This window comes from Triticum aestivum, chromosome 4B, assembly GCF_018294505.1.
Source record: "Triticum aestivum cultivar Chinese Spring chromosome 4B, IWGSC CS RefSeq v2.1, whole genome shotgun sequence".
NCBI lineage: Eukaryota > Viridiplantae > Streptophyta > Magnoliopsida > Poales > Poaceae > Triticum > Triticum aestivum.
Genome location: NC_057804.1, coordinates 583,622,916 through 583,635,908, shown reverse-complemented (window position 1 = coordinate 583,635,908; position 12,993 = coordinate 583,622,916).

The window sequence follows — 12,993 nt, the reverse complement described above, 5'->3', positions numbered from 1 at the left end:
GGAGTTTCCGGGGAGATGGCCCATGACCCCTGGGGGCATAGGTTTAGTCCGGCATGCTGGCCTCTCTGTTAAGTCTAGGTCGGGTTGCGGCGTATTGTTTGGCCGAGACCGGACATGACCCAGGAAAGTGTGTCCGGCCGGAGTTAATCGAGCGTGGTGGGTAAGTTGATGCACCCCTGCAGGTAAGAAAACATCTATCGATAGCCTGTCCTACGGTAACGAACACTTGGAGTTGTATCCCGATCGATACAACTAGAATTGGATACTTGTGATGAGAATTGGATGGTGATGAGAATTAAATTGTGATGATAATTGGATAGTATGGCTCTGGGGTTGCTTTCTCGCAGGGAGTCGAGAAAGGATCTCTGGCCGAGGTTGATAACACTACTACTACTTTACTTTATGCTACTCTACTCCCTCCTGTTGCTGCAAGATGGTGGTTTCCAGAAGATGCTAGTCTTCGATAGGACTAGGCCTTCTCTCTATTCTGGCATTTCTGCAGCCCAGTCCACATATACAACCTTCCTTTGATAATGTTGCATATGTAGTGTAGATCCTTGCTTGCGAGTACTTTGAATGAGAACTCACGGTTGCTTGCTCCCCCTTTTCCTCCTTTCTTTTTCTTTCCGGTTGATGCAACCAGATGTCGGAGTCCAGGAGCCAGATGCCACCACCGGTGCCTACTACTACATGGAGACCACTGACGACCAGGAGTAGTTAGGAGGCTCCCAGGCAGGAGGCCTTGCCTTTTCGATCGTAGATGCTTTTGTGCTAGCCTTCTTAAGGCAAACTTGTCTAATTTATGTCTGTACTCAGATATTGTTGCTTCCGCTGACTCTTTTGTATTCAAGCTGATGTATTCGAGCCCTCGAGGCCCCTGGCTTGTAATATAAAGCTTGTATTATTTTAATTTGTGTCTAGAGTTGTGTTGTGATATCTTCTCGTGAGTCCTTGATCTTGATCGTACACATTTGCATGTATGATTAGTGTACGATTGAATCAAGGGTGTCACAGCCACCGGGGGAACCATCGTGTGACGGCGATCCACTCCAACAACTCTGTCATATTCATCAACACCTCCATCACCTACCCTCATATATTATCAGTGGTCCACTCTCCCGCAACCCACTGTACCCCCTACTTGAACATGGTGCTTTATGCTATATATCATTATCTAATTATGTGTAGCCATCCTATGATGTTTGAGTAGATTCCTTTGTTCTATGGGTTGATTGATGATCTTGAATTGTTTGAAGTGCATGCTTTAGTTTGGTGTCGTCCTATGGCACCCTCCATGCCATGCACACGTGTAGGATTCCCGCTGTAGGGTGTTGCAATATGTTCATGATTTACTTGCTGACCGAGTTGCGTGAGCGACATAAACACAAACTCGGATAAGTAGGTTGTTGTGTATGGGAATAAAGGGGGCTTTACACTTAAAGCTACGGTTGTGTGTATCTTAATGATCTTTAGTGGTTGCGGATGCTTGCTAGAGTTCCAATCATAAGTGCATATGTTCCAAGTATGAAAAGTATGTTAGCTCATGCCTCTCCCACATATAAATTTGCAATAGTGATTACTGATCTTGTTATCATTGCCTAGGACAATTTCTCAATCCTACCACCACTTTTCCACACTCGCTATACTAACTTAATTATTCTTTTACTAAAACAGTACCTAACTTTTATTTTCACATTCTCCACTATCTTACAAACTTATCCCGTTATACCTACAAAGCAGTTTATTACTTGTTTCTAGATAAAGCAAATGTTGGTGTGCGTAGAGTTGTACTAGTGGTCGATAGAACTTGAAGAGAATATAAATTCTACCTTTAACTCCTTATTGGGTTTGACACTCTTACTAATCAAAAAAGGATACAAACAATCTCCTATACTTATGGATTATCAGTGATTTGTTTTCATTATCCTTACCAAATTCATCATTTCAGTAATAAGTTAATGGAATCGGTATGAGACAACTTCGTGATTTGCAAGATCTAGGGGGCACTCTTGAATGGTAACTTGTTCGAGATCCTAAGATCTTTGATATTGTACTGTTTTCCTTTATTTTTCTTCTTTATTAAACGGTTTCCCATATAAGGTTTTAAATAAGGCAACAATAATACAAGCATTATGCATAATATGTCATTTTTTCCTATTTCTTCATTGGGTTTTTCGAAGGAGTTTTCATGGCAAATTACATATATCCTCATATTTCCTCCAAAGGGTTCTTGGAGTAGACTTTAAATAAGATGATGTATGATTACAAGGAGGAACAATGATTAGGGAGGGGAGTTATGAATTAACTAACTCCAATTAATTAGGGACGACCCTGCTTTCTGAAAGCATATACTATGCGCCTAAGGCTGGTCATAGTGGAGAGTAACTTAGACTAGTAACATACATATGTTACTAGTCTATGTTACTACCTTCATAGTGGGTAGTGTCATAGCTGTGGTAACATAGTTGTTTTCATTTATTACTTTGTAGACTCATTATGCATTGGAAACCGCTATGTGATGGTAACATATTATGTTACTCTATTTGCCTCTCTCCTCATTAACTACTTGCCACATCACCAATTTTGCTTATGTGGCATCTATGTTACTACCTATGTTACTCCCACTATGACCAGCCTAATATATGCCGCATATAGTAGGTGTCCGCCCACACTCCAATAGGTGTGCAATTCAGATGCGTTTCTTTCTTACTTTTATCAGCCAGTCGTTATCATCGGATTTTGCTGCGGGTATTTTTGGAAACAAGTCTTGTCCGGTTGCCAGTTTCCGGTTCATAATTTTTGTCTTTTCTCTTTTTTGCGTGTCTTATCTTTTATTTTTTTCCTTTTTATTTGTTCTTATTAGTGTTTCCCGAAGAAAAAGAAATTCTCTTAAATAATACTCCCTCCGTCCTAAAATAAGTGTCTTGAGCTTAGTACAAATTTATACTAGAGCTAGTACAAAGTTGAGACACTTATTCTGGGACGGAGGGAGTACATAACTATTTTTTTCCAGATACACAACGCTTTTTTTCAAAATTGGGTTATCACTTCTTAAATTGCACAAACACTTTTTTAATACTTCATGAATATTATGCAAATTTTCTGAACATATTTTAAAAAATTTGCAAACATGTTTTGTAAATACAAGAACACATTTTAAATTGTGGGAATATTACTTTCTCAAATACGTGAGCAATTTTTAAATTATGTAAAAAATATGTGAATATTTTAGAAAGGCGTGAAACTTTTTAAAAATCCATGAACATATTTTTAAAATCAATTATTTCTTAAAATCCGTGAACTCTCTTTTAAATATTTTGTTTTTTTATTATGTGAATATATTTTATAAGTTTCTAATATTTATTTTAAGATACACGTGATATAAGATGTAAAATAAAAGAGAAAGGAGAAAACAAAAGATAAAAAACTGTCCCTATGTGAATGTGCTGCATTTGAATGCGGTCCATTTAAGGAGGGCGTGTCATGCTCCCACTCGCTTAGAGGGGTCTATAGCAGCACCCACGAAGAAGACAACTCCTACTTAGCCAAAATCACAAATGTCACTCCCATCTTCAATGTTGTTGATAACTCGCGCACTACATGTGTGTCATTTGTCTCAATCTAGGAGTTTTTTTTTCCATTTTCATAGATTCGTTTATTAAAATCATTTTATCTCTTGAACTGTGCATCTAAATCCCGAATCGTTTCACCATTGAATTTCTTGCGTCACGATCTTTAAAACTAGATCACATGTTAATAGATTTTAAAAAATCACAAAAAACGGGAAGAAAAAAGCTAGAGCCGAATCTTTTGATTACTTTTTTCCTTTTCAAGAAACACAACTATGCTTCTCGCGGAAGCACATGTGTGCCTCCATGAGAAGCAAATTTGTGTTTCTCGTAGGAGCACATATTTTTTTCCTTTGCTTCTCACAAAAGTAAATCTCTGCCTCTACGAGAAGTAAACGCTTTTTGTAAAGCACAACTTTTTATTTCTGCCTCTACGAGAAGTAAATCTCTACCTCTATAAGAAGCAAATTTGTGCCTCCATGAGAAGCAATGAAAAGCACATATTTTTCCCTTTTCAAGAAACACAACTGCGTGGAAGCAAATTTGTGCCTCCACGAAAAACAAATCAGTGTTTCTCACGGAAGCACAAATTGTTTTCCTTTCCGAGAAGCACGGTTGTGCCTCCACGAGAAGCAAATATGTGCTTCTTGTGAAAGCACAATTTTTTTCCTCACAAAAAAAATCACCAAAACCTCCGGAAACTGGGTGATACTAAAAAGAAAAAAAACAAACCATCTAAAACTTGAAATCGCGTACAAAAAAAATAAGAAAACAAAATTCAGACAGAGAGCCCAGCACGTGACATGTGGTGCCGGCTAGACGCGCCACTTGGCATCCCTGGCCACCAAAAGCGACCACTTGAGGTATCGAGGAAGGGGCAATCTCCAGTTAGTTGCTCTCCTATTTAGCGCTTGTTGTTTAAAGGCAACATCATATGACACGCACACCCCCTATAGATATTGTATGGTCCGACCCGTATAAGGCATCAGCGGGAGCTCCCTTTCCCGATTTTGGGAAGCTCCCAGAAGTTTCGTGGCTCGGATTTAAGAAGCTTTGGAAGCTTCTGTCCGGGTTTTCTTTTTTAGTTTTTTGGTCCAGTTTTGTTTTTTCCTTTTATTTTTCTCGTCCTTTTTTCTTTTTCTTGTTTCTTATTCTTTTTTCTTCTCTTTTGTCTTTCATTTTGTATTTTATTTATTCTTTATTCTAATCCTTATTTCTCAAATGCATGATTTTTTCTTCATTTCAAACAATTTCTTCAAATTTGTGAATCTTTCTCATTCATGACATTTTTTTCAAATTTGTGAACCTTTTTTACAAAACCTAATAACTCTATTAAAATTAGCAAAAAAATTTGAACCCATGAATTTTATTTATGAAATGCATGATTTTTCTCAAATCCATGAACTTTTTTTTACAAAATTGATGAATTTTTATGAAATTCAAGATTTTTTATAAAAAAAATGAAGTTTTCCTAATTTTTGTGACTGTTTTGAATTATCTAACTTTTCAGATTCACAAGCTTTTATCAAATTCGTGATTTTTTTTTCAGATTTTGTGAACCTTCATCAAATTTGTGAAATTTTTATAGGTTCATGATTTTTTCAAGTTTATGAACTTTTACTAATTCTTCTGAATATTATTACAAATTTTCAAATTCCTGAACTATTTTATTTTCATGATTTGTTTGAATTTTGTGAACTTTTCCGAAAAGTTAATGGTCAATTGTGCCACCGGTCAACGGTCATCAGTCGGCCGGCTAAGTGGAAACTATCTGAATCAAGTGAATCAGGGAAATAAAAAACGCAAAAAACCAAGAAAGTTTTTTTGGGTGAGCGAACCAGGAACTGAGGTAGTGCTCATAACTTTTTATTGCGCCAGCCCATTAGCAGGAGGTGCATGAGTGCCTGTTCCCCAACTGGCCCATAAGGCGTAGTTAAGAGCTCTCCACGACGAAGTCATTCCTTATTTGATGCCTAAATGGACATGGCCCTCGCGACTCTTAAATGGACCATATTCAATTCCATATTTGTCACCTAAGCGCCAAATAGGGAATAATTTTGTCTTAGGTGCTGCTATAGACCGCTCTGAGTGAGCAAAAGCATGACATGGCCCTCGCAGCGCTTATATGGACCACGTTCAAATGCAACCTATTCACATAGTGACATGCTTTCTCTTTTGTAGCATGTGCACACTGGACATCAAAATGGGATGGCCCATAAAGCCTGAAAAATTGAAGGGCGCTATTATGGTTTTGGGAACCTTCTAGAACGATTATTCAGTATATTCCGTTTAGTTTATCTGCATTTTATTATAATTATCATTGGTTGGTTTTTACTCGGGTTTATCTATTTTCTGAATTTCTTTTTTTACCTTTTTTGATTTTCTTTTGCCGCAAACTTTTTCAAAGGCGCGAACTTCTTCAAATCCGTGGAGTATTTGAAATGCATAAACTATTTTGAAATTTGTGAACTTTTAGAAAATCCATGAACTTTTTAAAATGATGAACTTTATAAATATTCACAAACAACTTTTGAAATGATGATATTTTAAAAAAACTCCTTCAACCTTTTCAAATCTGCTAGAAACATTAAAACCCATGAACATTTTCCCAATCAGTGAACATTTATCAAATACACAAACTTTTTCGTCTTCAGTAGCAGTTTTCAAATTCATATTTTGTTCAAATTCAAGAGTAGATTTTATATTCATGAACTTTTAGACAACTTATGAACATTTTCTTATTCACAAATCTTCATGAAATATATTAAAAATTGATAAACGTTCCAGTTTTCAAACCCCGCACGAGCGCTCCTGCATGATATAGCCCCATTAGCGCTGACGAGGAGCTCCCCATGATGAAGGCGTATAAAACTCAAAGGTGCATGCGAGACCAACGACCAAATTTGAGCTTCAACTTGCGACTGTGGGATTTACACTTTATTTTCCGACTTTTTCTAATATTTATTTAATTACTTTCCTCCTTTTTCGTTTCGTTTTCTTGTTGGTTTATTGTATTTGATTCTAATTTCTTTTTTATAATACATATATATTTTTATAATTCACTAATTTTATTTTAAATTTGTGGTCATTTTTTTTAAAAAAATTCATGGACTTCTTAAACTTCACAACCATTTTAAAATCACTTTTTTCTGCAATGATACATTATTTTAGTTTTTTCAATTTTTTTAGAATAAGGAAGTTTTTTGTAATAGACTACTACCTCTGTTTCTAAATATAAGATATTTTTGCATTTTAAATTGAACAACAAATATGTCTTATATTTAGGAACAGAGGTGTCTTTTCCAATTCTGCAAATCAATTCTTTCCTCGGAGCTTGGAGCAACGCTGCTTTTCATATGATTCGGCTTTGGTTTTTCCAGGGAACGACATGATCGCGTAGTGGGCCGGAGCACAAGTGCATTCCAGAGGCTATTCTTAGCACGAAGCGAAGAATAAGAGCTCCCCCGATCAGGCCTGCAAAGATAGTAGGGGGCACGGCAACAAAGCAGACCTCCCTTTCCCATGCAAGTATACCTGGGCGTAACTCGGCCAGTCCAGGCTTCGGGCTTGGCCAGACAAAGCCCAAAGCAGAAAACCTAGGCCCGGACCTGACCCAGGCCGGTCGTTGGGCCTAGTTTTCAGTCCCAAGCCCGACCCATTAGTCAAAAAGCCCGTTGGGCCTTAGGCCTTGTAGCAGGCCTCTTCCTTAAATTACAAATACGACAAAGTCTGAGCCCGACCCGGTCCGGCCATCGAGCTCACAATCTATGTCCAGGCCTGGCCCATGGGCAAGGTCGGGCTGGGCCGGGTCGGGTCGGGTCGTCCGGGCCGGGCTACCGATGGCCAGGTGTAAAGGCATATTTCACCCTATGAGGTTTTGTGATTGATGATAATGCTTTTGCAGACTAATCGTGTGCATTGAGCATTTCAGATATCTCATGTTTAGGCACAAGACGATTCGATGCCCCTCGAAGCCTAGTGAGACGGTGTTTCTCTATGTTTCTTTTCGGTGGATTTGAGTCGTAGGAAAGCCGTACTATTAAGAGGGGGTCCGCTTCGGAAAGGTTAGGGTGGAATCAACACATACACATCTGTCCCTTTGCACCTCCTTTCCTTTGCTTTTTTGGAGCATCGGCCTTTTATGCGTGTCTTTGCAAAATGAAAGACTCCAAGTGATAGTGTGTTGTGGCATGCGGTAGTACTGCTCAAGGAACCAGTAGTAACGCAGAGGCTCACGGTAGTACCGGCCACGGAAGCGGTAGTACCGCCCTGTGCGGTAGTACCGCTCCTCGGGCACGGTAGTCCCATGCCTTCTAGCCCAGCACAGCTACTCGCGTGGAAGTAGGGGCGGATGTAATTTTTTACATCCGCGCCCTATGCAGTAGTACCGCTCCCTGTATGCAGTAGTACTGTGTCGGATTTTTGCACAGATTGAAACTCAGCGGAAGTAGCCACGGATGTAATTTTATTCGTCTGTGCCTTCCCAGCCTAGTCGAACCCTGCCTTGCCATAGTACCGCAAGGGTGCGCGATAGTACCGCTCATTGCATCAACGCAATAGGGCATCCTCTGGTCTCTGCCGTGGGTGTGGTAGTACCGCACCGCCTAGCGGTAGTACCACAAGGCCTAGCGGTAGTACCACAAGGTTGGTGCGGTAGTACCGCATGTCGTGGGCTGAATAAGTGGATAACGGTTGGATTTGTGAACTCACTATATAAGAGGGGTCTTCTTCTCCGAGTTGACTATCTCTTCCATCCCCAAGCTCCATTGTTGCTCCAAGCTCCATTTTCGCCTGATCTCTCTCCCTAGCCAATCAAACTTGTTGATTCTTTAGGGATTGATTGAGAAGGCCTCGGTCTACACTTCCACCAAGAGAAATTTGATTCCCCCCACTAATCCTTTGTGGATCTTGTTACTCTTGGGTGTTTGAGCACCCTGGACGGTTGAGGTCACCGCGGAGCCATAGTAAATTGTGGTGAAGCTTCGTGGTGTCATTGGGAGCCTCTAATTAAGTTGTGGAGATTGCCCCAACCTTGTTTGTAAAGGTTCGGTTGCCACCTCCAAGGGCACCAATACTGGAATCACGGCATCTCGCATTGTGTGAGGGCGTGAGGATAATACGATGACCCTAGTGGCTTCTTGGGAAGCATTGTGCCTCCACACCGCTCCAACGGAGATGTACTTCCCCTCAAAGGGAAGGAACTTCGGTAACACATCCTCGTCTCCACCGAGTCCGCTCTTTGTTATCTCTCACCTTGACTTGTGCAAGCTTATATTGTGTTGTATCCATTACTTGCTTGTGTGCTTGTTGTTTTTGAATCATATAGGTTGCTCACCTAGTTGCATATCTAGACAACCTACTTTGATGCAAATTTTAATTTGGTAAAGAAAAGCTAAAAATTGTTAGTTGCCTATTCACCCCCCTCTAGTCAACTATATCGATCCTTTCAATTGGTATCAAAGTGTTGCCTCTTTATTAAGGACTTTACCATCCAAAGAGTATGGTTGACACCATAGACGGTGAGGAGGAGCACCCCGGTGTGAATCCATCTTCTTCTACGGCCGATGGGGTATCCCTGGTCTCACGTGAGGAATTCAATGCGGCTTTGGACACATTGAAAACCTCCATGACAACCGAGGTCAAAGGCATGTTAAAGGAGTTTCTTTATGGTATTAAGTTATCCACCACACTGTTGGAAGTGGTCGCTCCCATTAACAAGGTGACGGATGCTAACTCCGATAAGGGGGAAGCTTCTAGTGATAAAATTCCTTTGCCTAGTGCTAGAAGTGGAAACTGCATCTTTGCCCATGTTGAACCACCTCTTACTTATGGAGGACCGGTTCCCTCCACTCATTTGAATCATGTTGGTCCTCCTCCTAAGTTTGTGAAAAATGAGGATTTTGCCTCTTGGGTCTACCGCTTTAAACGTCATTTAAATCATAGTAACACTAACCTTTGGAGAATTATTGATCAAGGTTTTCGCCCGCACGACCCAAGCAACTTCACCCCGAGAGAATCCATGGATAATCAATTCAACGAGTCCGCTCTCTTCATTATTCAAGATGCAATTCCACCTGAAGATATTGCTCACCTCCGACCCTTCACAGTGGCCAAGGAAGCTTGGGAACATGTTGTTTCCATTTACAAGGGAAGCACAAGCATTCAATGCTCCAACTATGAAGTAGTGCAAGATGAAGCCAATGATTTTGCGATGAATGAAGATGAGGAACCTCGTGAGCTCTACCGGAGATTAACCACTCTCGCGGTCTCACTCCGAGATCATGGGAGCAAGGATATGGATGACAATTGGATCAAGCGCAAGTTTCTAAAGGGCATGATGCTCTACCACAAGGTCATGTCATTCGTCATCCGTCAAAGGCCGGACTTCCATACCTTGTCCTCAAGTGAAGTGTTGGATGAGTTTGTTGCTATGAGAATTCTGGACAAGACCGCCGACAATGCGGTGATGCGCTCTCAATGGGTGAAGAAACCAAACTTTGCTTTGAAGGCCAATGCAAGTGTGGAAGAAGAGGATGAAGAGGAAGATGAGGAGAGTAACCCCGAAGATACAAAATATGATTACCATGAGCACATGGCTCTCGCTTCAAGGCAATTTTGGAGCAAGAAGAACTCAAGGCCCAACTTCAACAAGAACAACTCAAGTGGCATCAAGGGCAAGAAACGTGTGAGGACATCCTACAATTGAGGCAATGTGAGCCACTTTGTTGTGGAGTGCCCTTACGAGAAGCGGAAGGACAATGGTGGCAAGCTCATCCGAAAAGACAAAGCCAAGTCCTTCCCCAACAAGAACAACTTCACCAAGAAGACTCCTCCCAAGGGGTTGGTGGCACAAGAAGAGTACAATGAGGATGATGAAGATTGTGAGGCGATGTCCATGGCCTCCATTTCCATTGCCACAACTCCACGGGTGTCCCTCTTTGACTCACCCAACGAGAACATCACCGCCGAGTGCCTCATGGCCAAAGCCACCAACAAGGTAACTTCCAACATCAAAACTACCATCACTACTAGTACATCCTTGAAGGATTGCATTGATGAAAGTGAGGGGTCTAATGAGGAAGTAAATGAATTTGAGTCCTTTATGAGTAAGCTCAAGAGTAAATCCAAGAAGCACTTTGTTGCTCTCTTGGAACAACTTGGTGAAGCCAATGACATGATCGAGGCTCACAAAGAAACCATCTCTAAGATGGAAGTTCATAGTCGTGACTATGCCGATGAGATATCGGATCTCTCTAATGCGCTTGAGGAAGAGCATGGTCATCGTTTGGCTCTTGAGGAGTCACACAACGATGATCATGCTAAATTAAAGAAAGATCTTGATCATGCTCTTGTTGTATCTCGTGTGCTCAATTCCGAGAAGGTTAAACATGGGGTTGACCATGATAGACTCAAGGAGGAGTTTGATTTCCTTGATAAGGCTCACAAGGCCTTGAAGGGTGCTCATGCTAGCCTCAAGGAGTATCATGATCAACTCCAAGTGAAGCTATCCAAGGAGAAAGCCACTTTTCCTCACATGGTCTTAATTGATAATGCAAATGCTACTAACCCGTGTTGTGATCATGTGCATCTTGTGGAGGAGAATGCCAAGTTGATGGAGCAACTTGAGAAAGGCCTTGTGTCTTGCATACAAGGTGAGAAGAACCTCAACTATCTTTTGAGCAATCAAAAGGAAGTTGTAGGCAAGGAGGGAATTGGGTTTGCACCCAAGTCCAAGACAAGAAGAAGAACGACAAGACCAAATGACCTCTTCCTCTCAAGCAAAATTTTGTGAAGGAGGGAGAGGATGCTCCTAAGGAGAAGAAGAAGAAGAACAATGTGAAGGGTGGTGGTGTCAAGAAGGGCATCACCACTCCTTCCAACAAGCCGGCGACTTTAACCCTTCTTATGTGCTATGTCGTGCTAGTGATGGGCATGTCTATGCCAAATTTGTTGGTTCTCCTTATGAGTACATTGAATGGTCTATTTGGGTTCCTAAGACCCTTGTTACTAACATCAAAGGACCTATTACAAAATGGGTACCTAAAACCAAGCATCAATCTCTTGTAGGTGTTTGCTTCCGGTGGGGGATCATGGTTGCTCGATAGTGGAGCCACAAATCACATGACTGGAAGCAAGGACTTGGTGGTGGACGTGCACAAGGTCTCATCTATGCCCACCAATGTCGAGTGGGGTGATGCCTCGTCTTCTAAGGTATTGGGTCTTGGCAAGGTTGTCATTTCTCATGATCTCACGACCGAGAAAGTCATGCTTATTGAGTCCCTTGCATACAATTTACTTTATGTTCGTCAACTTGCACTCATGGGCTTTGCCACTTTCTTTGATATTGATACCGTGGCCCTCTTGTGGAGCAAGACTCTTAAAGTAGCCTTTGTTGGGCATGTCGTGAACGGTCTTTATATGATTAACTTTTCGGAGTGACCCACTAAGACCACGACATGCCTAATGGATAAAGTCGATGTGGGAAGGCTTTGGCATCGCCGTTTAGCCCACATCAATATGAGATCTTTGCAACGTCTTCTCAAGGGGTACCATGTCCGTGGACTAACAAATTTTAGTTTTGGCAAAGATTGTGCTTACAGTGCTTGTATCGAAGGAAAGCTACATGAGAAGGCTCACCCTCCCACGACTATCATCTACTCGAAGAGACCCTTGGATATCTTTGGGCCTCCATCCTTTGATAGTCTTGGGGGTAGAAAGTATTGCTTGGTGATTGTAGATGATTATTCAAGATATACTTGGGTGTATTTCTTCAAGAGGAAGAGTGAGACTCAACAAACCATCATTGACTTTGCAAATGAAGCTCAACGTCAACACAATGCAAAGATCTTGACAATAAGAAGTGACAACGGCACCGAGTTCAAGAACTACACCTTGGATGAGTTTCTTAGTGATGAGGGGATCAAGCATCAATATTCCGCACCTTACACCCCTCAACAAAATGGTGTAGAGGAGACGAAGAACCGGACGTTGATGGACGCGTCAAGGACCATGATGGCGGAGTTCAGGTCTCCCTACACCTTTTGGGCCGAAGCCATCAACACCGCTTGTCATGCGTCCAATCGGCTCTATCCTCGCAAGGGCTTGAACAAGACTCCGTATGAAATACTTACCAGTAACAAGCCCAACCTCAAGTACTTCCGGGTGTTCAGTTGTAAGTGTTTCATTCTCAAGAAAGGTGTTTGTTTGTCTAAATTTGAGGCTAGAGCTCATGAGGGCATATTTGTTGGTTATGCTACAAACTCTCATGCTTACCGTGTCCTTAAAAAGTCCACTGGACTCATTGAGGAGACGTGTAACGTGGAGTTTCCCAAGTGGAGCAAAGTGGTACTTGTGATGTAGCTGATGAAATTCCTCCCCAAGCCATAAGAAGAACGGGCATTGGTCATATACTGCCCATTAAGGA